The sequence below is a fragment of the Mytilus trossulus genome, unplaced genomic scaffold (genome assembly GCF_036588685.1).
Source record: "Mytilus trossulus isolate FHL-02 unplaced genomic scaffold, PNRI_Mtr1.1.1.hap1 h1tg000110l__unscaffolded, whole genome shotgun sequence".
NCBI lineage: Eukaryota > Metazoa > Mollusca > Bivalvia > Mytilida > Mytilidae > Mytilus > Mytilus trossulus.
The window spans coordinates 2085698-2112586 of record NW_026963297.1 but is presented as its reverse complement, the minus strand read 5'-3'; the positions used below and the strand labels follow the sequence as shown (position 1 = coordinate 2112586).

At 36.8% G+C, this 26889-nt stretch overlaps 1 long non-coding RNA gene across 1 annotated transcript in view; it reads left to right on the top strand.

Annotated features, from left to right (window-relative positions):
- LOC134700026 (uncharacterized) overlaps positions 1–24255 on the top strand; it is an 83976-nt gene extending 59721 nt beyond the window's left edge. The window contains exon 4 of the long non-coding RNA XR_010103734.1: positions 23664–24255. This is a non-coding gene — a long non-coding RNA (uncharacterized LOC134700026). The remainder of the gene's footprint in view (positions 1–23663) is intronic.
- Positions 24256–26889: the final 2634 nt, after the last annotated feature.

Sequence of the window (26889 nt, the reverse complement as noted above, 5' to 3'; positions counted from 1 at the left end):
GCCGCACAACATTTTTTATTAACTTTTCTGTAAGGTAGCGGGGTTGGGTGTCTGTTCCTAAATTTGGACCTACGTTCCCAAAAAAAAACTGTGCCGAAGAACACCTTGGGTTTCTTCTCCAGTACACCTCAGCTACCCAGCTTCCCTTTGCACCTAGTGCAGACACAAGTATTGCCGTAGAACATTTTTTATTAACTTTTCTGTAAGTGTAAGGTAGACTGTAAGATAATAAGACTGACGGACTAAATCTTTGAACCTACATAAAAAACAATAAACTTAGCCGTAAAACACACTGTGTTTTTTCTGAAGTAGACCACAGCTACACAGCTTCCCTTTGTGCCTATTGCGGACAATTATTTGACGTCAATATTTTTTTTATTAATTTTTCTGTTAGGTGATGGGGTAGGGTGTCCGACATAAATTTTGCACTTTCTTTCAAAAAAATAAACTAAGCCGAAGAACACCCTGTGTTTATTCTCAAGTAAACCACAGTTACCCGACCTTCCTTTGCACCAAGTGCGGACAAAAGTATTGCCGTACAATATTTTTTATTAACTTTTCTGTAAGGTAGCGGGGTTGGGTGTCTGTTCTTAAATTTGGACCTACGTTCCAAAAAAAACTGTGCCGAAGAACACCTTGGGTTTCCTCTTCAGTACACCTGAGCTACCCAGCTTCCCTTTGCACCTAGTGCAGACACAAGTATTGCCGTAGATCATTTTTTATTAACTTTTCTGTAAGTGTAAGGTAGACTGTAAGGTAATAAGACTGACGGACTAAATCTTTGAACCTACATAAAAAACAATAAACTAAGCCGTAAAACACAATGTGTTTTTTTCTGAAGTAGACCACAGCTACACAGCTTCCCTTTGTGCCTATTGCGGTTAATTATTTGACGTCAATATTTTTTTTATTAATTTTTCTGTTAGGTGATGTGGTAGGGTGTCCGACATCAATTTTGCACTTTCTTTCAAAAAAATAAACTAAGCCGAAGAACACCCTGTGTTTATTCTCAAGTAAACCACAGTTACCATACCTTCCTTTGCACCTAGTGCGGACAAAAGTATTGCCGTACAATATTTTTTATTAACTTTTCTGTAATGTAGCGGGGTTGGGTGTCTGTTTCTAAATTTGGACCTACGTTCCAAAAAAAAACTGTGCCGAAGAACACCTTGGGTTTTTTCTCCAGTACACCTCAGCTACCCAGCTTCCCTTTGCACCTAGTGCAGACACAAGTATTGCCGTAGAACATTTTTTTTTTACTTTTCTGTAAGTGTAAGGTAGACTGTAAGATACTAAGATTGACGGACTAAATCTTTGAACCTACATAAAAAACAATAAACTAAGCCGTAAAACACACTGTGTTTTTTTCTGAAGTAGACCACAGCTACACAGCTTCCCTTTGTGCCTATTGCGGTTAATTATTTGACGTCAATATTTTTTTTATTAATTTTTCTGTTAGGTGATGTGGTAGGGTGTCCGACATCAATTTTGCACTTTCTTTCAAAAAAATAAACTAAGCCGAGGAACACCCTGTGTTTATTATCAAGTAAACCACAGTTACCCGACCTTCCTTTGCACCAAGTGCGGACAAAAGTATTGCCGTACAATATTTTTTATTAACTTTTCTGTAAGGTAGCGGGGTTGGGTGTCTGTTCTTAAATTTGGACCTACGTTCCAAAAAAAACTGTGCCGAAGAACACCTTGGGTTTTTTCTCCAGTACACCTCAGCTACCCAGCTTCTCACACCTAGTGCAGACACAAGTATTGCCGTATAACATTTTTTAATAACTTTTCTGTAAGTGGAAGGTAGACTGTAAGGTAATAAGACTGACGAACTAAATCTTTGAACCTACATAAAAAACAATAAACTAAGCCGTAAAACACACTGTGTTTTTTTCTGAAGTAGACCACAGCTACACAGCTTCCCTTTGTGTCTATTGCGGTTAATTATTTGACGTCAATATTTTTTTTATTAATTTTTCTGTTAGGTGATTGGGTAGGGTGTCCGACATCAATTTTGCACTTTCTTTCAAAAAAATAAACTAAGCCGAAGAACACCCTGTGTTTATTCTCAAGTAAACCACAGTTATCCGACCTTCCTTTGCACCTAGTGCTGACAAAAGTATTGCCATACAATATTTTTTATGAACTTTTCTGTAAGGTAGCGGGGTTGGGTGTATGTTCCTAAATTTGGACCTACGTTCCAAAAAAACTGTGCAGAAGAACACCTTGGGTTTTTTCTCCAGTATACCTCAGCTACCCAGCTTCACTTTGCACCTAGTGCAGACACAAGTATTGCCGTAGAACATTTTTTATTAACTTTTCTGTAAGTGTATGGTAGACTGTAGGTAATAAGACTGACGGACTAAATCTTTGAACCTACATAAAAAACAATAAACTAAGCCGTAAAACATACTGTGTTTTTTTCTGAAGTAGACCACAGCTACACAGCTTCCCTTTGTGCCTATTGCAGACAATTGTTTGACGTCAATATTTTTTTTATTAATTTTTCTGTTAGGTGATGGGGTAGGGTGTCCGACATTAATTTTGCACTTTCATTCAAAAAATAAACTAAGCCGAAGAACACCCTGTGTTTATTCTCAAGTAAACCACAGCTACCCGACCTTCCTTTGCACCTAGTGCGGACAAAAGTATTGCAGTACATTTTTTTGTATTAACTTTTCTGTAATGTAGCGGGGTTGGGTGTCTGTTTTTAAATTTGGACCTACGTTCCAAAAAAAACTGTGCCGAAGAACACCTTGGGTTTCTTCTCCAGTACACCTCAGCTACCCAGCTTCCCTTTGCACCTAATGCAGACACAAGTATTGCCGTAGAACATTTTTTATTAACTTTTATGTAAGTGTAAGGTAGACTGTAAGGTAATAAGACTGACGGACTAAATCGTTGAACCTACATAAAAAACAATAAACTAAGCCGTAAAACACACTGTGTTTTTTTCTGAAGTAGACCACAGCTACACAGCTTCCTTTTGTGCCTATTGCGGACAATTATTTGACGTCAATATTTTTTTTATTAATTTTTCTGTAAGGTGATGTGGTAGGGTGTCCGACATCAATTTTGTACTTTCTTTCAAAAAAATAAACTAAGCCGAAGAACACCCTTTGTTTATTCTCAAGTAAACCACAGTTACCCGACCTTCTTTTGCACCTAGTGCGGACAAAAGTATTGCCGTACAATATTTTTTATTAACTTTTATGTAAGGTAGCGGGGTTGGGTGTCTGTTTTTAAATTTGGACCTACGTTCCAAAAAAAACTGTGCCGAAGAACACCTTGGGTTTCTTCTCCAGTACACCTCAGCTACCCAGCTTCCCTTTGCACCTAGTGCAGACACAAGTATTGCCGTAGAACATTTTTTATTAACTTTTCTGTAAGTGTAAGGTAGACTGTAAGGTAATAAGACTGACGGACTAAATCTTTGAACCTACATAAAAAACAATAAACTAAGCCGTAAAACACACTGTGTTTTTTTCTGAAGTAGTACAGAGCTTCGCTTTGTGCCTATTTCGGACAATTATTTGACGTCAATATTTTTTTTATTAATTTTTCTGTAAGGTGCTCGGGTAGGGTGTCCGACATCAATTTTGCACTTTCTTTCAAAAAAATAAACTAAGCCGAAGAACACCCTGTGTTTATTCTCAAGTAAACCACAGTTACCCGACCTTCCTTTGCACCAAGTGCGGACACAAGTATTGCCGCACAATATTTTTTATTAACTTTTCTGTAAGGTAGCGGGGTTGGGTGTCTGTTCCTAAATTTGGACCTACGTTCCAAAAAAAACTGTGCCGAAGAACACCTTGGGTTTCTTCTCCAGTACACCTCAGCTACCCAGCTTCCCTTTGCACCTAGTGCAGACACAAGTATTGCCGTAGAACATTTTTTATTAACTTTTCTGTAAGTGTAAGGTAGACTGTAAGATAATAAGACTGACGGACTAAATCTTTGAACCTACATAAAAAAAACAATAAACTTAGCCGTAAAACACACTGTGTTTTTTCTGAAGTAGACCACAGCTACACAGCTTCCCTTTGTGCCTATTGCGGACAATTATTTGACGTCAATATTTTATTTATTAATTTTTCTGTAAGGTGATGTGGTAGGGTGTCCGACATCAATTTTGCACTTTCTTTCAAAAAAATAAACTAAGCCGAAGAACAACCTGTGTTTATTCTCAAGTAAACCACATTTACCCGACCTTCCTTTGCACCTAGTGCGGACAAAAGTATTGCCGTACAATATTTTTTATTAACTTTTCTGTAAGGTAGCGGGGTTGGGTGTCTGTTCTTAAATTTGGACCTACGTTCCAACAAAAACTGTGCCGAAGAACACCTTGGGTTTCCTCTTCAGTACACCTGAGCTACCCAGCTTCCCTTTGCACCTAGTGCAGACACAAGTATTGCCGTAGATCATTTTTTATTAACTTTTCTGTAAGTGTAAGGTAGACTGTAAGGTAATACGACTGACGGACTAAATCTTTGAACCTACATAAAAAACAATAAACTAAGCCGTAAAACACACTGTGTTTTTTTCTGAAGTAGACCACAGCTACACAGCTTCCCTTTGTGCCTATTGCAGACAATTATTTGACGTCAATATTTTTTTTATTAATTTTTCTGTTAGGTGATGGGGTAGGGTGTCCGACATCAATTTTGCACTTTCTTTCAAAAAAATAAACTAAGCCGAAGAACACCCTGTGTTTTTTCTCAAGTAAACCACAGCTACCCGACCTTCCTTTGCACCTAGTGCAGACACATGTATTGCCGTACAATATTTTTTATTATGTTTTCTGTAAGGTAGCAGGCAGCGGTGTTAGGTGTCTGTTCTTAAATTTGGACATACGTTCCAAAAACACTGTGCGGAAGAACACATTGGGTTTCTTCTCCAGTATACCCCAGCTACCCAGATTCCCTTTGCACCTAGTGCAGACAAAAGTTTTGCCGTAGAACATTTTTTATTAACTTTTCTTTTTGAAAGACTTTAAGGTGAGAAGACTGTCCGACTCAATCCTTGAACCTACATGAAAAACAATAAACTAAGCCGAAGAACACACTGTGTTTTTTCTGAAGTAGACCACAGCTACCCAGCTCCCCTTTGCGCCTATTGTGGACAATGATTTGATAAAGAACATTTTTTATTATTTTTTTTCTGTAAAGTAATAGGGTAATGTGTCCGGCCCCAACTTTGCACTTTCTTTCAAAAATATAAACGAAGCCGAAGAACACCCTGTGTGTTTTCTCAAGTAATCCATAGCAACCCGACCTTTCTTTGCACCTAGTGCAGACAGAAGTATTGCCGTTCAATATTTTTCATATGAACTTTTCTGTAAGGTAGCGGGGTTGGGTGTCTGAAAGGGCCAAGTGAGCTTTTCTCATTACTTGGCGTCCGGCGTCCGTCGTCGCCCGTCGTCCTTAGCTTTTACAAAAATCTTCTCCTCTGAAACTACTGGGCCAAATTGAACCAAACTTGGCCACAATCATCATTGGGGTATCTAGTTTAACAAATGTGTGGCGTAACCCGGTGAACCAACCAAAATGGCCGCCACGGCTAAAAATAGAACAAAGGGGTAAAATGCAGTTTTTGGCTTATAACTCAAAAACCAAAGCATTTAGAGGAAATCTGACATGTGGTAAAAATGTTTATCAGGTCAAGATCTATCTGCCCTGAAATTTTCAGATTAATTGGTCAACCCGTTGTTGGATTGCTGCTCCTGAATTGGTAATTTTGAGTAAAATTTTGCTGTTTTTGGTTATTATCTTGAATATTATTATAGATAGAGATAAACTGTAAACAGCAATAATGTTCAGCAAAGCTAGATTTACAAATAAGTCACATGACCGAAATGGTCAGTTGACCCCTTTAGGAGTTATTGCCCTTTTTAGTCAATTGTTAACCATTTTTTATAAATCCAAGTAATCTTTTAGAAAAAATCTTCTCCTCTGAAACTACTGGGCCAAATTAATTCAAACTTGGCCACAATCATCATTGGGGTAACTAGTTTAGAAAATTTGTGGCGTGACTCGGTCAACCAACCAAGATGGCCGCCACGGCTAAAAATAGAACATAGGGGTAAAAAGGCCTATAACTCAAAAACCAAAAAATTTAGAGGACATATGACTGGGATAAAATGTTTATCAGGTCAAGATCTATCTGCCCTGAAATTTTCAGATGAATCGGTCAACCCGTTGTTGGGTTGCTACCCCTGAATTGGTAATTTTGAGGAAATTTTGCTGGTTTTTCTCAAGTAGACATAAGCTACCCATCGTCTCTTTGCAAATAGTGCGGACAAAGGTATTACCGTAGAACATTTTGTATTGACTTTTCTGTAAGGGTGGTAAAAGGGTGTCCGACCCCAACTTTGGACCTAGTTAAAAAAAGAATAAAGCCAAACAACACTCTGGATTTTTTATCAAGTAGAAATCAGCTACCCAGTTTCCCTTTGCACCTAGTGTGGACAACTGTATTGCAGTAAAAATTATTTTATTTGCCGTTGAACATTATCAATAAACTTTTTAGTAATGGTTTGGTAGGGTGTCCGATCCCAACTTTGGACCTACTTGAAAACAGCCAAGCCGAAAAACACTCTGGATTTTTTATCAAGTAGAAATCAGCTACCCAGTTTCCCTTTGCACCTAGTGTGGACAACTGTATTGCAGTAAAAATTATTTTATTAACTGTTCACTAAGGGTGGGGTAGGATGTTCGACCCCAATTTTGGACCTACTTTATAAAAAAACTAAGTCGAAAAACACCCTGGATTTTTTCTCAAGTAGACATAAGCTACCAATCTTCCTTCTGCAACTAGTGCAGACAAATGTATTGCCGTAGAACATTTTGTATTGACTTTTCTGTAAGTTTGGTAAAAGGGTGTCCGACTTCAACTTTGGACCTACTTGAAAACAGCAAAGCCAAAAAAAACACTCTGGATTTTTTATCAAGTAGACATCAGCTACCCAGCTTCCCTTTGCACCTGGTGCGGACAAAAGTTTGGCCGTTGAACATTATCAATAAACTTTTTATAAATGGTTTGGTAGGGTGTCCGATCCCAACTTTGGACCTACTTGAAAACAGCAAAGCCGAAAAACACTCTGGATTTTTTATCAAGTAGACATCAGCTACCCAGTTTCCCTTTGCACCTAGTGTGGACAACTGTATTGCAGTAGAAATAATTTTATTAACTGTTTACTAAGGGTGGGCTAGGATGTTCGACCCCAATTTTGGACCTACTTTATAAAAAACTAAATCGAAAAACACCCTGGATTTTTTCTCAAGTAGACATAAGCTACCCATCTTCCTTTTGCAACTAGTGCAGACAAAGGTATTGCCGTAGAACATTTTGTATTGACTTTTCTGTAAGGGTGGTAAAAGGGTGTCCCACCCCAACTTTGGACCTAGTTAAAAAAAGAATAAAGCCAAACAACACCCTGGATTTTTTATCAAGTAGACATCAGCTACCCAGCTTCCATTTCCTACTAATGCGGACAAAAGTTTTTCTGAACAACATATTTTTATTAACTTTTCTTAAAGGGTGGGGTAGGGTGTACGACCCAACATTTGGACCTCTTTAAAAAAAGTAAGCCGAAGAACAACCTGGATTTTTTCACAAGTAGATCTCAGCAACCCAGCTTCCCTTTGTACCTACTGCAGACAAAAGTATTGCCGTAGAACATATTTTATTAACTTTTCTGTAAGGGTGGGGTAGGATGTCCGACCCCAACTTTGGACCTACTTTAACAAAAAACTAAGCCGAAGAACACCCTGGATTTTTTCTCAAGTAGACATAAGCTACCCATCTTCTCTTTGCAAATAGTGCGGACAAAGGTATTACCGTAGAACATTTTGTATTGACTTTTCTGTAAATTTGGTAAAAGGGTGTCCGACTTCATTTTTGGACCTACTTGAAAACAGCAAAGCCGAAAAACACTCTGGATTTTTTATCAAGTAGACATCAGCTACCCAGCTTCCCTTTGCACCTAGTGCGGACAAAAGTTTTGCCGTTGAACATTATCAATAAACTTTTTAGTAATGGTTTGGAAGGGTGTCCAATCCCAACTTTGGACCTACTTGAAAACAGCCAAGCCGAAAAACACTCTGGATTTTTTATCAAGTAGACATCAGCTACCCAGTTTCCCTTTGCACCTAGTGTGGACAACTGTATTGCAGTAGAAATAATTTTATTAACTGTTCACTAAGGGTGGGGTAGGATGTTCGACCCCAATTTTGGACCTACTTTATAAAACAACTAAGTCGAAAAACACCCTGGTTTTTTTCTCAAGTAGACATAAGCTACCAATCTTCCTTCTGCAATTAGTGCAGAAAAAGGTATAGCCGTAGAACATTTTGTATTGACTTTTCTGTAAGTTTGGTAAAAGGGTGTCCGACTTTAACTTTGGACCTACTTGAAAACAGCAAAGCCGAAAAACACTCTGGATTTTTTATCAAGTAGAGATCAGCTACCCAGCTTCCCTTTGCACCTGGTGCGGAAAAAAGTTTTGCCGTTGAACATTATCAATAAACTTTTTATAAATGGTTTGGTAGGGTGTCCGATCCCAACTTTGGACCTACTTGAAAACAGCAAAGCCGAAAAACACTCTGGATTTTTTATCAAGTAGACATCAGCTACCCAGTTTCCCTTTGCACCTAGTGTGGACAACTGTATTTCAGTAGAAATAATTTTATTAACTGTTTACTAAGGGTGGGGTAGGATGTTCGACCCCAACTTTGGACCTACTTTAATAAAAAACGAAATCGAAAAACACCCTGGATTTTTTCTCAAGTAGACATAAGCTACCCATCTTCCTTTTGCAACTAGTGCAGACAAAGGTATTGCCGTAGAACATTTTGTATTGACTTTTCTGTAAGGGTGGTAAAAGGGTGTCCGACCCGAACTTTGGACCTAGTTAAAAAAAGAATAAAGCCAAACAACACCCTTGATTTTTTATCAAGTAGACATCAGCAACCCAGCTTCCATTTCCACCTAATGCGGACAAAAGTTTTTCTGAACAGCATATATTTATTAACTTTTCTTAAAGGGTGGGGTAGGGTGTACGACCCAAACTTTGGACCTCTTAAAAAAAAAAACTAAGCCGAAGAACACCCTGGATTTTTTCTCAAGTAGATCTCAGCAACCCAGTTTCCCTTTGCACCTAGTGCAGACACAAATATTGCCGTAGAACATTTTTTTTACCTTTCTCTAAGGTTCGGGTAGGTTGTCCGACCCCAGTTTTGGACCTACTTTGAATAAAACTAAGCCAAACAACACCCTGGATTTTTACCAAGTAGACCTCAGCTACCCAGATTCCCTTTGGGCCTAGTGCAGACAAAAATATTGCCGTAGAACATATTTTATTAACTTTTCTGTAAGGGTCGGGTTGGATGTCCGACCCCAACTTTGGACCTACTTTAACAAAAAAATGAGTCGAAGAACACCCTGGATTTTTTCTCAAGTAGACATAAGCTACCCATCTTCTCTTTGCAAATAGTGCGGACAAAGGTATTACCGTAGATCATTTTGTATTGACTTTTCTATAAGGGTGGTAAAAGGTTGTCCGACCCCAACTTTGGACCTAGTTAAAAAAAAAAATAAGCCGAACGACACCCTGGATTTTTTCTCAAGTAGACATAAGCTACCCATCTTCTCTTTGTAAATAGTGCGGACAAAGGTATTACCGTAGAATATTTTGTATTGACTTTTCTGTGAGTTTGGTAAAAGGGTGTCCGACCTCAACTTTGGACCTACTTGAAAACAGCAAAGCCGAAAAACACCCTGGAATTTTTATCAAGTAGACATCAGCTACCCAGCTTCTCATTGCACCTAGTGTGGACAAAAGTGTTGTCGCTGAACATTATCAATAAACTTTTTAGTAATGGTTTGGTAGGGTGTCCGATCCCAACTTTGGACCTCCTTGAAAACAGCAAAGCCGAAAAACACCCTGGATTTTTTATCAAGTAGACATCAGCTACTCAGCTCCCCGTTGCACCTAGTGCGGACAAAAGTATTGCCGTAGAACATTTTTTGTTAACTTTTCTATAAGGGTGGGATAGGGTGTCCGACACCAACTGTGGACATACTTGAAAGCAAAACTAAGCCGAAAAACACCCTGGATTTTTTATATGAAGTAGACATCAGCTACCCAGCTTCCCTATGCACCTAGTGCGGACAACTGTATTGCAGTAGAACAAATTTTCTTAACTGTTCACTAAGGGTGGGGTAGGATGTACAACCCCAATTTTGGACCTACTTGATGATAAACTAAGTCGGAAAACACCCTGGATTTTTTATCAAGTAGACATAAGCTACCCATCTTCCCTTTGCTACTAGTGCAGACAAAGGTATTGCCGTAGAACATTTTGTATTCACTTTTCTGTAAGGGTGGTAAACGGGTGTCCGACCCGAACTTTGGACTTAGTTAAAGAAAAAGAATAAAGCCAAACAACAGCCTGGATTTTTTCTCAAGTAGATCTCAGCAACCCAGCTTCCCTTTGTACCTACTGCAGACAAAAGTATTGCCGTAGAACATATTTTATTAACTTTTCTGTAAGGGTGGGGTAGGATGTCCGACCCCAACTTTGGACCTACTTTAACAAAAAACTAAGCCGAAGAACACCCTGGATTTTTTTCAAGTAGACATAAGCTACCCATCTTCTCTTTGCAAATAGTGCAGACAAAGGTATTACCGTAGAACATTTTGTATTGACTTTTCTGTAAGTTTGGTAAAAGGGTGTCCGACCTCAACTTTGGACCTACTTGAAAACAGCAAAGCCGAAAAACACTCTGGATTTTTTTATCAAGTAGACATCAGCTACCCAGCTTCCCTTTGCACCTAGTGCGGACAAAAGGTTTGCCGTTGAACATTATCAAGAAACTTTTTAGTAATGGTTTGGTAGGGTGTCCGATCCCAACTTTGGACCTACTTGAAAAACAGCAAAGCCGGAAAACACTCTGGATTTTTTTATCAAGTAGACATCAGCTACCCAGTTTCCCTTTGCACCTAGTGCGGACAACTGTATTGCAGTAGAAATAATTTTATTAACTGTTCACTAAGGGTGTGGTAGGATGTTCGACCCCAATTTTGGACCTACTTTATAAAAAAACTAAGTCGAAAAACACCCTGGATTTTTTCTCAAGTAGACATAAGCTACCCATCTTCCTTTTGCAACTAGTGCAGACAAAGGTATTGCCGTAGAACATTTTGTATTGACTTTTCTGTAAAGGTGGTAAAAGGGTGTCCGACCCCAACTTTGGACCTAGTTAAAAAAAGAATGAAGCCAAACAACACCCTGGATTTTTTATCAAGTAGACATCAGCTACCCAGCTTCCATTTCCACCGAATGCGGACAAAAGTTTTTTCTGAACAACATATTTTTATTAATTTTTCTTAAAGGGTGGGGTAGGGTGTACGACCCAACCTTTGGACCTCTTTAAAAAAAAACTAAGCCGAAGAACAACCTGGATTTTTTCTCAAGTAGATCTCAGCAACCCAGCTTCCCTTTGTACCTACTGCAGACAAAAGTATTGCCGTAGAACATATTTTATTAACTTTTCTGTAAGGGTGGGGTAGGATGTCCGACCCCAACTTTGGACCTACTTTAACAAAAAACTAAGCCGAAGAACACCTTGGATTTTTTCTCAAGTAGACATAAGCTACCCATCTTCTCTTTGCAAATAGTGCAGACAAAGGTATTACCGTAGAACATTTTGTATTGACTTTTCTGTAAGTTTGGTAAAAGGGTGTCCGACTTCAACTTTGGACCTACTTGAAAACAGCAAAGCCGAAAAACACTCTGGATTTTTTTCTCAAGTAGACATCAGCTACCCAGCTTCCCTTTGCACCTAGTGCGGACAAAAGTTTTGCCGTTGAACATTATCAATAAACTTTTCAGTAATGGTTTGGTAGGGTGTCCGATCCCAACTTTGGACCTACTTGAAAACAGCAAAGCCGAAAAACACTCTGGATTTTTTATCAAGTAGACATCAGCTACCCAGTTTCCCTTTGCACCTAGTGTGGACAACTGTATTGCAGTAGAAATAATTTTATTAACTGTTCACTAAGGGTGGGGTAGGATGTTCGACCCCAATTTTGGACCTACTTTATAAAAAAACTAAATCGAAAAACACCCTGGATTTTTTCTCAAGTAGAAATAAGCTACCCATCTTCCTTTTGCAACTAGTGCAGACAAAGGTATTGCCGCACAACATTTTGTATTGACTTTTCTGTAAGGGTGGTAAAAGGGTGTCCGACCCCAACTTTGGACCTAGTTAAAAAAAGAATTAAGCCAAACAACACCCTGGATTTTTTATCAAGTAGATCTCAGCAACCCAGCTTCCCTTTGCACCTAGGGCAGACACAAATATTGCCGTAGAACTTTTATTTTTACTTTTCTCTAAGGTTCGGGTAGGTTGTTCGACCCCAACTTTGGACCTACTTTGAATAAAACTAAGCCAAACAACACCCTGGATTTTTTACCAAGTAGACCTCAGCTACCCAGATTCCCTTTGGACCTAGTGCGGACAAAAATATTGCCGTAGAACATATTTAATTAACTTTTCTGTAAGGGTCGGGTTGGATGTCCGACCCCAACTTTGGACCTACTTTAACAAAAAACTGAGCCGAAGAACACCCTGGATTTTTTCTCAAGTAGACATAAGCTACCCATCTTCTCTTTGCAAATAGTGCGGACAAAGGTAGTGCCGTAGAACATTTTTGTATTGACTTTTCTGTAAGGTTGGTAAAAGGGTTTCCGACCCCAACTTTGGACCTATTTAAAAAAAAATTAAGCCGAACATTCTGGATTTTTTATCAAGTAGACATCAGCAACCCAGAACATATTTTTCTGTAGTTAAAAAAAGAATAAAGCCAAACAATACCCCGGATTTTTTTATCAAGTAGACATCAGCAACCCAGTTTCCCTTTGCACCTAGTGCGGACAAATGTATTGCCGTAGAACATGTTTTATTATCTTTTCTGTAAGAGTGGGGAATGGTGTCCGACCCCAACTTAAAAACAAAACAAAGCCGAAAAACACCCTGGATTTTTTATCAAGTAGACCTGAGCTACCCAGATTCCCTTTGCATCTAGTGCGGACAAAAGTATTGCCGTAGAACATTTTTTATTAACTTTTCGGTGTCGGACTCCAACTTTGGACCTACTTACAAACAAAACTAAGCCGAAAACACTCTGGATTTTTATCAAGTAGACCTCAGCTTCCCTTTGCACCTAGTGCAGACACAAGTTTTGCCGTACACCTTTATAAATAAACATTTTAGTAAGGGTTGGGTAGGGTGTCCGACCCCAAGTTTGGACCTAGTTAAAAAACAAAATTAAGCCGAACAACACCCTGGGTTTTTTATCAAGTAGACAACAGCAAGCCAGCTTCCCTTTGCACATAAATCGGACAAAAGAATTGCCTTAGAAATTTTTTCTATTAACTTTTCTGTAATGTAAGGATAGGATGTCCGACCCAAACTTTGGACCTACATGAAAGAAAAAACTAAGCCAAACAACACCCTGGATTTTTTTGGCAAGTAGACCTGAGCTAGTTAGCTTCCCTTTGCAGCTAGTGCAGACAAAAGTATTGCCGTAAAACATTTTTAATTAATTTTTCTGTAAGGGTGGCATAGGATGTCCGACCCCAACTTTGGACCTAGTTAAAAAACAAATTAAGCCGAACAACACCCTGGACTTTTTATCAAGTAGACATCAGCTACCCTGCTTCCATTTCGACCTATTGCGTACAAAAGTATTGCCGTAGAACATTTTTTATTAACTTTTCTGTAAGGTAGGGTTAGGGTGTCCGACCCCAACTGTGGACCTTCTTAAAAACAAAACTAAGCCGACCAAGACCCTGGATTTTTTTCTCAATTATAACTCAGTTACTCAGCTTCCCTTTGCACCTAGTGCAGACAAAAGTATTGCCGTAGAACATGTTTAATTAACTTTTCTGTAAGGGTGGCATAGGATGTCCGACCCAAACTTTGGACCTAGTTAAAAAACAAATTAAGCCGAACAACACCCTGGACTTTTTATCAAGTAGACATCAGCTATCCTAATTCCAGTTCGACCTAGTGCGTACAAAAGTATTGCCGTAGAACATTTGTTATTAACTTTTCTGTAAGGTAGGGTTAGGGTGTCCGACCCCAAATGTGGACCTACTTAAAAACAAAACTAAGCCGAACAACACCCTGGATTTTTTCTCAAGTATACCCCAGTTACTTAGCTTCCCTTTTGCAACTAGTGCAGACAAAAGTATTGTCGAAGAACATTTTTAATAAACTTTTCTGTAAGGGTGGGTTAGGGTGTCCGACATCAATTGTGGACATACTTTCAAACACAATTAAGCCAAACAACACCATGCAATTTTTTTTATCAAGTAGACATCAGCTTCCCTGCTTCCTTTTGCACCTAGTGCGTACAAAAGTATTGCCGAAGAATATTTGAAACCAAAAATAAGCCAAACAACACCCTGGATTTTTTCTCAAGTATACCCCAGTTACTTAGCTTCCCTTTTGCAACTATTGCAGACAAAAGTATTTTCGTAGAACATTTTTAATTAACTTTTCTGTAAGAGTGGGTTATGGTGTCAGACCCCAACTGTGGACCTACTTAAAAACAAAACTTAGCCAAACACCACCCTTGATTTTTTCTCAAGTAGACCTCAGCCGCCCAGCTTCCCTTTGCAACTAGTGAAGACAAAAGTGTTGCCGTAGAACATTTTAAATACATTTTTTAGTGAGGGTTGGGTTGGTGTGCGACCCCAACGTTGGACCTAGTCAAAAAAAAAAATTAAGCCGAACAACACCCTGGATTTTTTCTAAAGTAAACCTCAGCTAGTTAGCTTCCCTTTGCAACTAGTGCAGACAAAAGTATTGCCGTAGAACATTTTTAATTAACTTTTCTGTAAGGGTGGGATAGGATGTCCGACCCCAACTTTGGACCTAGTTAAAAAACAAATTAAGCCGAACAACACCCTGGACTGTTATCAAGTAGACATCAGCTACCCTGCTTCCTTTTCGACCTAGTTTGTACAAAAGTTTTGCCCTAGAACATTTGTTATTAACTTTTCTGTAAGGTAGGGTTAGGGTGTCCGACCCCAACTGTGGACCTACTTAAAAACAAAATAAGCCGACCAAGACCCTGGATTTCTTCTCAAGTATACCTCAGTTACTTAGCTTACCTTTGCACCTAGTGCAGACAAAAATATTGTCGTAGAACATTTGTAATAAACTTTTCTGTAAGAGTGGATTAGGGTGTCCGACCTCAATTGTGGACCTACTTAAAAACAAAACTGAGCCGAACAATACCCTGGATTTTTTCTAAAGTAGACCTCATTTTTTCAAATATTCAGAACATATTGACATAAGGTCATGCTGACTATCAATTTTTGTGAAACATTGCGCGCGTCTGGCTTCAATACTAAATTGTTATTCCTGGCATCTATGACGAGTTTATTGATGCATTTGGAATATCTAATCTGCTCATTTTTAAAGGATGGCATTTTGTGGAAGTCGCATGGATACGTTTGGTATGGGTTTTTTTTCTTTCGGTGATTACAGCTGAATTTTGTGTATCCGGTGCAATTTGGGTACTATAACGTAAAATACTAGGGAGTCATCTTCACTGTGAAAGAAATTTCTGGCGATTGTTTTACAGTCTAAGGTTTTTCAAAAAGTCGTATGGACTGTTATTTCCAATTCCTGATTATTGATATATTGATTAATTGTTCATGTTTTTACGCCTACTTCAAACCTGGTACCTATATCGCAGCGCTAGCTTTTTGGAGCAGGCTTGAGTGCCCAAAACTACCACCGTCCTTTGGTAAATATTGAGCTAAACATCGTCTAACGTGTATTATATAGAATAGAAACAAATATGTAACTCGTTCTTCAATTTACAATTTATAATGAACACACGGTTTTGTTATCAGTAATAAACCATCATCATTACATATACCCCATTGACTTACAACTATTAAAAAAACTAAATATTACATCACTTCCGAATAAGCAATGCATGGTCACACAAAAGACTTTTTCACTGAACTAGTATATATTTGTTTAGGGGCCAGCTGAAGGGCGCCTCTGGGTGCGGGAATTTCTCGCTACATTGAAGACCTGTTGGTGACCTTCTGCTGTTGTTTTTTTATTTGGTCGGGTTGTTGTCTCTTTGACACATTCCCCATTTCCATTCTCAATTTTATTAATGCAATTTGTCTTGTATATCAAATAAGGAGATGTAGTATAATTGCCATTGAGACAACTATCCACCAATCCTATGTTCTAATGAAATAGCTATATAATAAAGTAATTACACTATAGGCAAATACATGATGGATGAAATGTAATTGCATGCCAGTACTGACTTGGACATCAATTTTGGAAATGAATATCCTTGCCTAGTAAGTTGGAACCCTGTCCCCCTTTACTCTGGGTTGGGACCCCCCTTTCTTTTTTTAAATGGCTGGATCCGCCCCTGACATATATATATATATATAGAACTCAGACAACCAACATATACACCATAAGACTACTTTTTTAAGTTTAAGCGACCAAATTTACATAGAGATTGGTATTACAAATTATTTATGAAGGTGGAACTGCACATATTTTGTCAGTCTCTTTTTCCGGGAAAATTCGACATTCTACATACAGTTGAAACCTGAAGGTGGCACGGTAGTATTTGCTTTCCAGAATTTAGGTTGCTCTTTTGTGTACCCTACTTAGGTAAATGTATCTAAACAGTGTGATTGGACAAAAAATACAGTATCAACTGAACATACTTTCCCAAACTGAGTGATGAATCAGGTGTAGAAAAATATAAAATAATTTTACATATAGATGAAAATGAATTTTTGAGAATTTTTTTAAATTTTACATTCACTGCACCATAAAAGACCTAAAAGTACTAGTGGCCTTAGGATTTTAAAAATAGCAAAAAAAGTAAACGGTCATGGTACATATCCAAATTCATTTCTGAATGGTAAAATGAAAGTACTTCAGTTAACTGTAAATGTAGAATTTTTTGCAGTGTTAGAAAGTGGTGAAAATTCTAAAAAGGCTATCATTATCACTTATGGCCAGGAAATACTACCGTGCCACCTGAAGAAGTGCGTCAAACACGCACAACTTGTTTTACTATCGTCGGTTACTACAAAGGTCAAATGATTTCAACGGATATTGTCAATAAGATCAATTTATGTTGAGGTTTAATAATGTAAATACTCCAGCACAGTCAACTGTAACAACAGAGTTGCGGTTCTTTGATGATTGTTCGGGTCGTCAGTGCGCTTGAATGACATAGACAATTTATCGAAACCGTTAGAAACGAAATCTAAATTCACAAAAAGCGGGTTACCAGCGACGATATTTCTCAAAAAAGTCAACTGAAATAGAAAGCTATAGTTATAACCTAATAGAAAAGTGCTGCGCGCTTAATGAATATGAAACTGTAATCAAATTAAGAACGAAACTGTGTACAAATTTAACGTTATATGCTGCCGGGTAAACTAAAAATATTATTTTGATTTAATATGTTCCCTTTTGGAAAATCGCGCAGCACTTTTAAGCAACGGGAAAGCACAGGGATTCGTTTAAAAAAAAGTTTGTTGATTTTTATTCAGTGTAGTAACCCGCTTTTTGCCAATTTGATTAAGGCATTTTACCCCTGTGGAAGTCACGTGACCTAGGCGATCATGACCAAAATTTCGGTTTAATGAATCCTTACTACATGAATATATAAATTCAACAACTAAGATTTATGAATTGTTGTTAAAACAATTGTATTCTTGAAATATCATATTTTGCCCCTATTTACGTTTAAAAGTGCCTTAACCTACCTGCGGATATTAATACAACAAATCATAAGATCCATAGAAAAAGAAAATTTAAAAGACGGAAACAAAAATCAGAAAGCATTGTTGTAAATTTGTCATCTAAAGAACTTACACGTGCTGAGAAATCTCTTCTAAGTAAAGGTTTAAACTTCTGTCCTATCCCATCAACTGTAAACAACTTTTTAGCTAGACGAAGACCTAGACCAATTCGCTAGACGTTTACGCTTGTAAGATTTTTTTCTACAATAGGGGCAAGAAAAACCTTGAAGAAGCCGGATTAACAGATTCAGATACTGACACCAATGAAGAAGTCACGCCCACCCCAAATTTTAGGAAGACAAGTTAATGGAAACCACCAAAGAGTAAAAATGATAACTTGGAGTCATTCATTAACTACGTGAGGTCTGATATAAAGTCCTGTATAACAAATACAAGAAATTATAATTTATCCAAGTCAGAAAGTATAGCTTTGAAAGCGTTAAAAGATCAAGAGGAAATTGTAATAAAACCTGCCGACAAAGGGGGCGCTGTGGTTATCATGAATAAAACAGATTATATAGCAGAGGGGAATCGCCAACTTTCTAACTCCATTTTTTATAGACAATTAACCACAGATCCAACGCTTAATACTATTCGAAGGATCAACACCGTCTTTCAAGAGATGTTCGACAATAAGCATATAGACAATGACACCTTTGATTATCTCCGACCTCTTGAGAACGAAGCAAAGGCCGGACGATTCTATATGTTGCCTAAAATACATAAAACGGGCTATCCAGGTCGACCAATTGTGTCAGCGAATAGTCATCCAACTGAAAAGATATCAGAATTTGTAGACCATCACCTAAGACCTCATGTGAAATAACTACCGTCATTCATTCAAGATACAACTGATTATCTCAAGAAAATGGAAAGCCTCAATCCTTTACCAAGCAATACTATACTTGCATTCATGGACGTGTCTTCTTTATATACCAACATTCCACAAGACGAAGGAATAGCAGCGTTTGAAGATGCATGGAACACTCGTAGTGAAAAAAATCCTCCTACTGAGTGCCTTGTTACACTTCTGAAACTAGTACTGGAGAATAACAACTTCTCTTTCAATGAAAAACACTATCTCCAGATAGACGGTACTAGTATGGGCACAACAATGGCCCCGTCATATGCCAACATATTTATGGGCCAACTTGAAAAACGCCTCTTGGCTAGTGCTCCATATCAGCCCTTATCATGGTTCCGATTCATTGACGATATTGATTATCTCCGACCTCTTGAGAACGAAGCAAAGGCCGGACGATTCTATATGTTGCCTAAAATACATAAAACGATATGTTTCAAGTAATCCATAGCAACCCGACCTTTATTTGCACCTAGTCCAGACAGAAGTATTGCCGTACAATATTTTTTATATTAACTTTTCTGTAAGGTAGCGGGGTTGGGTGTCTGACCCTAAATTTGGACCTACTTTAAAACAAACTGTGCCAAAGAACACCTTGGGTTTCTTCTCCAGTACACCTCAGCTATCCACTGCCCTTTGCACCTAGTGCAGACACAAGTATTGCCGTAGAACATTTTTTATTAACTGTAAGTGTAAGGTAGACTATAAGGTAATAAGACTGACGGACTCAATCTTTGAACCTGCTTAAAAAACACTAAACTAAGCCGCAGAACAATCTGTATTTTTCCTGAAGTAGACCACAGCTACACAGCTTCCCTTTGTGCCTATTGCGGACAATTATTTGACGTCAATATTTTTTTTAATAAGTTTTCTGTAAGGTGATGGGGTTGGGTGTCTGACCCTAAATTTAGACCTACGTTGAAAACAAACTGTGCCGAAGAACATCTCGAGCTTCTTCTCCAGTACACCTCAGCTACCCAGCTTCCCTTTGCACCTTGTGGAGACCATTTTGTATTAACTTTTCTGAAAGGTAGACTGTAAGGTAATAAGACTGTCCGACCCAATCTTTGAACCTACTTAAAAAACAATAAACTAAGCCGTAGAACACACTGTGTGTTTTCTCAAGTAGACCACAGCTACACAGCTTCCCTTTGCGCCTGTTGCAGAGAGATTAACAATACGTGTATATCGATTTTTTTCTTTCATTTCATATGTACAGGAATATACATTGATACAAAATTCGACTGACAAATTTGATATTTAAGGATGCCTACTGTATGGAAAGTATGTATGTAACTTTTGGTCGTACATTGCAAATTTTTTATTCAGTTCCTGGAAATATGACACGATTCCACACATCTTACTTAAAACCAATATTATTAAGAATGGTAGTTTATTACTACATGTAAATTGTTTGTTTAGCTCACAATCATAAGGAATCAAAAAACGAGAAAAAGAATAGAAAAAAACGATTTTAAATTGTACCATGTTTTAATTAACAAAAAGTGTACTCAAAAAATTAAGTGGTTGCTAGCATCATTCGTATATAAAACGACTTTTGAGGATCACGACAAGCCGTAAAAATGTCGAATTCTGCTGTCAAAGGACGTGCTATTACATGTATATGCAAGTAAGATTTTGAGATTTTACGAACGTTTGAGTTTGATATATTTGTTTTTATATTTTTGTTGGAATATCTTTAAAATTGCCTGCTAGAAAAAAAAGTGGCTGCTTACTTGATTGGCTGCTAAAAGAGGCTGCCAGCTTAAGTCCAGTGAAGGAATCTATCATAATGTTTTTTACAACGACATATCGTTATTCTCGTAATATACATGTAAACTCAATAAAACATTACAACTTAGATACGTCCGTTGTTAGTTATGGCTTTATCTTTGTTCATTTTTAATCATTACGTCCTTAGGACTCTAACTTTTAAATTAAACGAAAACAATCAATATGTCACGTTGAAAGGACCCGCAGTCTAGCCATCGTTCATTCGAATTAGTTAATAAGGAACGTATAACGTCAACAATTTGAAATGTTTACACTGGTTTGAAATCCAAGTGAAGTGATGGATGACAAAACTAAATGATATTTGAGTTTCATTTAAATTTTTAATCGTTTAAGTCATGCTTACTTTGATGCAAGATCTTAAATAATGCAATGCAAACAAATCATATCACCTTCAGTTTAATTTCAAAATTGTAACGACGTTTCCGTGATCCAATACCACCCAATAATATGTGTCTAGCAATTATATGGTGTTGAAATACACGTATATATACCATATCATTCTTTGATTTGTTAAAAAGAAAGTGCACTTTTGCACATTACAGACAATAGCTAGCTTGGCCCTCGTTTGCTTTTAACATTTATAATTAACAGTGTCATATAACCCATTAAAACGGTAGATGATGTTTTTCTGAACCTGAACAAATAATGAAAGCATGAGGTAAGCAACAGCTAAAATGCTAGAAATAATGCATACAAACTAGTTATCATAACTTTGAATATATATATAGAATAAAGGACTTTTTGTTTTTGATACTGACTTTATCACAGTAAAATATCAGGTGAGCCAGAAGGGCGAGCCTGATATTTTCTGTGATAAAGTCAGTATCAAAAACAAAAAGTCCTTTATTCTGTTTATCGGTAATTTAAAAAAAAAAATCACTACAATAATAGAGAAAACAACAAAGGAACTTCTTTTTCGCGTCGAATCACGGCGAATCACACTTGAAGTCACAGGCTGCATTACGTCATTTGAAATTTTGTCACAGTGCATTAAACATGGCGTTCTCTTGCACAAAGTAGTAAAAAAGGAATTATTGCATGCGTTTCATTAATATTCTGTTTTGGACATGACACTATATCAATGGCAAATATAATGGTAGCATACCGGTAGGTCAAATTTCTTTATTTTTCACAAAATTTTAATAGACGACGCGTCACTAAACATTTAGCTTATAATTCTTGCTTTTTCAAAGTCATGTTTATTTTCAACACGGACCAGAAATATGAAACTTGGAGTTTAAAGGCCCTGCGGATACCTTTAATATTTCAGAAGCGAATTCAGGGGTAGGCGACCCGGGTCACAGTCACCCCTTATAAAGGCTACAATTCTGGTCAAAGCAAACTTTGATAGTTTGGTGCCACCAGTTTTCCCCCTTTTTAAAATCTATCCATAGATGAGGGTCTGGATTGGGGGGGTCTGTTATTCTGTAAACAGGTAATTTTCACCCCTTTTTTCTCTAATCTTCAAAAAATTAGACCACGCATTTCTCTAAATTCTTCATTTTTAAGGGCATTATTCTTTAATTATTTAACCCCATCCAAACCCTCATAGATTCGCATATAAATATCACGGTTCACTTTAATTTTTTGTTCCTTGATCTATGAATATCAGTCATATTGGCAATGAAACCACATCTATTAAAATTGTATATGATGGTCCCACAAAAATGTCAAAATTGCGTAAATTTCAAATTTTCTTTCTTTCTAGCTTCTCTCATGTGATAGCGGTACCTTTTTGATCACTATTTATGTGTTGCGTTTAAATATGAATTGTGACACTTTATAGTGACTGAACAGGTAACACAAATACTTCTCAAGAAACAGAAAAAGAAAACGACTTGGAACAGCACAAGGCTATGTATTGGTATTGGTATTGTAATAATGGATAAAAACTCAGCATGGACGATATGTTACATGTAGTTGCTCTTCATATAACGCATTTTTTTTAAAAAAGTCTATCGGGTTTCATGCATTTTCTGTTCACATTTTCACAACAATCGTTCAAAAAAAGCTAAATGGACTTTGTGAAAGTTTCAGGTGTTTTATTCGCCAAAAATCTCGTGCGTTTCTGCGGAAAAAAATCACGCGCAATTTTGTGAATGAAAGGGGAAAGTAGATACTTACGCGTTGCATTCGCGCATGTCATTTGCGTACTAACCCAATAATGTTTATATCACGACCAGTCCACTAATACTGACATTATCAGCGAGTACACATCAAAGGAAAAATGTACAAATTACCGATAAATGGTTTTAAAATCTGCCACATAGCGAATATTTTTTTAAATTTAAAGTTTTTCCTTGTGGACTCCTTTTAATATTTATTTCGGACCAGGAAAGCAAACAGCTTGTATATTATGATGCCTCCCGCAATTTTTACTTTACCAATATCTTCCGATTATTTAGGTTAACTGAACTGTCATTAATGAAACACGAACTTCCGTATGCAATTTTACAGAGCATCTCTGGTCGTTGTCTGATATCATTTAGTTACGAAGTGTGGCAGTGACCTAATACGATATATATGGAGTCAGTAAATTCCATATGGGGTGAAAACGAAGCTCGGTAAATTTCATATTGGGTGACAGTGAAGCTCGAATCCCTATTTGGAGTGTACTGAACTCATATATATTAGGTCAATAGCACACTCTGTAACGAATTGATCTTACCGACTATCTGAACATGAGATATAAAGACAAGTGGCCTATCAAAGTGATCAAGTCTTCAATACCGTTTGTAATAGGAACATACTTCCAATGGTCTATACAACCACAAATGCAAACAATAACAACTTGCTAGCTTTGAATGTGTTTTATGAATTTACTTCAATCGTTCATCATCAAGATGTAACGGTCATAGAACAACATCGTCCATACTTTGTGAAGACGCGTCGCCAATGTTTTTGTTTCGAAAATAAATTTCCTCTATAAAGTATTTAGATATATGCATGCAGATGGTTGTATTCACTATTAAATGGTTTATGCTGTATTTACATTGTTTGTCATGTTTTTATGTATTATACACTTGGAATATGCATTATATATATATACTTCCGCAAATTTACAGACCTAACATTGTTGGGCTGTTGTTTAGACGAATTATATAATACACATAATGTATTTTCAGCCTTGTATCAACATCACTGCTGGTGATCCGATGGAAAACAAAATTGGTGTCGAGTCGTCACTGGTTCAGACGTACTTATAATATAATTATTTCTGTGACTGCATCTTACATTAATTTGTAGGATCCTTTACAAAAGATAATTCAGCTGATTGATCTGTAACAATTCTATCTTCATGCCTAATACATCATGTACTGTGTTACGACGCTAGATAAAAATTGTCAAGGAAAGGTAACACACGACCACCGAAACTTTTATAGAGCCTAGGTGTTTGAGTGGTCTAGCGCGTCGGGCATAGTGCAAGGCGATTTGGTGCCACGATATCTCAATAGCATGAGTTTGAATCCCGGGCATAGTGCAAGGCTTCCGCAAATTTACAGATCTAGATATATATAACATTGTTGGGCTGTTGTTTAGACGAATTCTATAATATATATCATATATAAATGTGCTTTATCTAAATAAAAAAAATATGGATCCTTAATATCGTGCTTAAATGCTTAAAACAAACTGAAAAAAAAAAGAATTGAATACCCAAAATGGGAGATTAGAATTTGTCATCGTTAAAACAAAAGATTAGTTGGAAGTATAAAAGAAATTTTCAGATAATGTATAATCAAAAAAATACAAGAAGATTGTTTATTGCTTATTATTATTTCTGGTTGACTGTCGTGACACGTATATCACGCGGTCCTATGATTTTGCGCCAGAAACTATATTTCGTTTGCGCCAAAATAAAACATTTCATTTGCCCCATACATGGTATAATACAGATAAATATAGTTTTTGATTGTATAATAAAACGCATTCCTCCGATATCAGTCTTCGTAACAACAATAAAATCACTATGCATTTATACGGTTTTAATAAGAGACTGTACATGTATACTAATGTTAGAACACAGTTCTGCTACAAATTAACACGATCATCAAACATAACAGACAGCACTTTACACTGGGGTTAAACTAAAAGTTTGTTCTGACACAAGACTTCAAAGCAGCGGCTCAGATGTACTCCTATATATTGGATATCCGATATATGTGGTCATAAAACAAATATTTTCTCTATATAAAATACGGAGATATGGTGTGATTGCCAATGAGACAACTTTCCATCAACGTTCAAATGAAGTGAATTGAAGCAATTATAGGCAACCGTACGGCCTTCAAAAGTGAAAAAACACCATACCGTATTGTCTGCTAGAAACAGTCCCGAAATATATGGCTTTATCGTAAATCAGTAATAAAGTAAGTAATATTCCTATGTCAGGACGGATTGTATACTAAAGATGACAGCAATATTTGAACACAATGACTACAAAATGCTGTCCACATCAATTTAGAGTGCCATCATTTCCTCTCTGTATCCAAAATAATGAACAGTCACTAAAGTCAGTATTTTGGGATGGTTTGTATTCTTCTTCTTCTGTATTATTTCCTCTACTATCTGGAGTACCACTACTTTTGTAATATAGCACGGATAAACAACTTTTACTATCAGCAACTGTTTGCATGTGCGTTATGGATAAGTGTGTATACATTGACGAGATGGTACACATGTACATACTTATACAACACCTTAATAATATCCCTATACACACACTGTACAATTTTTGTTTGAACATTTTTCTAAATTTTCTAATTCGTCTACTTCGATCTATGGATTACTAAGAAAAATTTATATCAACTTCGAAAAATTAAACTTTACTGAAATATCTATTTGCCATATGAAATCCCCCAAAATACATTGTCTTTTATTTTATTTTTTCAGATTGGCCTAAATATACAATTTAAACATGTTAAACTGGTCCACATCGCCTCACCTATTATTGATATCAATGTCGGTTTTGATACCAATGTCCATTTAAGATTTCGTTATTTATACAACTTTATAAAATTAATACCATAATTTATAAAAGGTTTTCACAAAAAAAGAGACTGATTTTGGAAGTGGGATTCATCTGTATAAATTTGACAGTTAGTGATCTTTTGCTGATCTTTTTGTGATATATTTTATAAAGCTAACAGGACTGATAATTGTGTTCATTCATTTTGTTTGACTTAATAGACGTGCTAATAAAGATACTATTTATTTTGAAGCGAAATGTAAATAACTTTGTATTACACTTCTAAAGAATAATGATAAGATTAACCTGTCGAAAAAAGAACTAGCATTTAACAACTCATATAACATGTCCGCAACTTGTAATTTAAGATATCTCTACAGTACATTTACACCCTTTGTATCAATCGAAATGGATACCTGCCTTCGTGATCTAACAGCCTGATTCGCCAAGGTGATAAATTTACTAAACAACTTTAATTAAATGTTTGCATCCCACTTGTACCGGGGTGAAAGGGTTATTTTCGAGACTATTACACAGTTGTTAGACTTATTTGAACTATCATTCTTTTGAGCATAACATATATTTTCTTTCTTTTATTTCCACATAAAGTTTAGCCACATTGTCGTCAACATAAGATACTAATTTGAAATTGAAATATGTTATTGTTAGTCAAATATGTCAAATAGCGAGAGATTTGTATGAAGGCCAAAACGAACTCACTTCATGTAATGTCGTTCTAAACAGGTAAACATAAATTAAACCCCAGCAGGATTACTTTTATAATATATTGAACTAATAATAAACATTTATACATTTTTTGGACTGACTAATTCGTCTACTTCGATCTATGGATTACTAAGAAAAATTTATATCAACTTCGAAAAATTAAACTATACTGAAATATATATTTGCCATATGAAATCCCCCGTGGAAAACAAATAGGAAAGGATGTCGTAAATTCGTGTTGCTTGGTCTGAAGTTTTCTATGTTGAGATTTGCGTACAGTTGTTTGTCTGTTTGTCTTTTTCGTTTTAATCTATGGCGTTGTCAGTTTATTTTCGACTCATGAGTTTTAATGTCCCTTTGGTATCGTTTGCCTCTTTTATACGATGTAAAGGTGATACCTATGTAAAAAGGGAAATTCTTTGACGGCTTCGTATTCAGTTGTTCGTCATATACTTGTTACCAGTCTGCAACAATTTGACAGTTGTTTTTCATTCGTTTGATGAATTTGAGCTTATGATTTTACCATTTGGTAAAAAACTTTCGTTTTGAACTTTGCTTGGAGTGCAGTATTTTTGCTTCTTTACTTTATGCAAACATATGTATGACGTTTTTTTGTTAAATGCAGAATTTTAGAGAAAAAGTAAACAGAGCAAGGT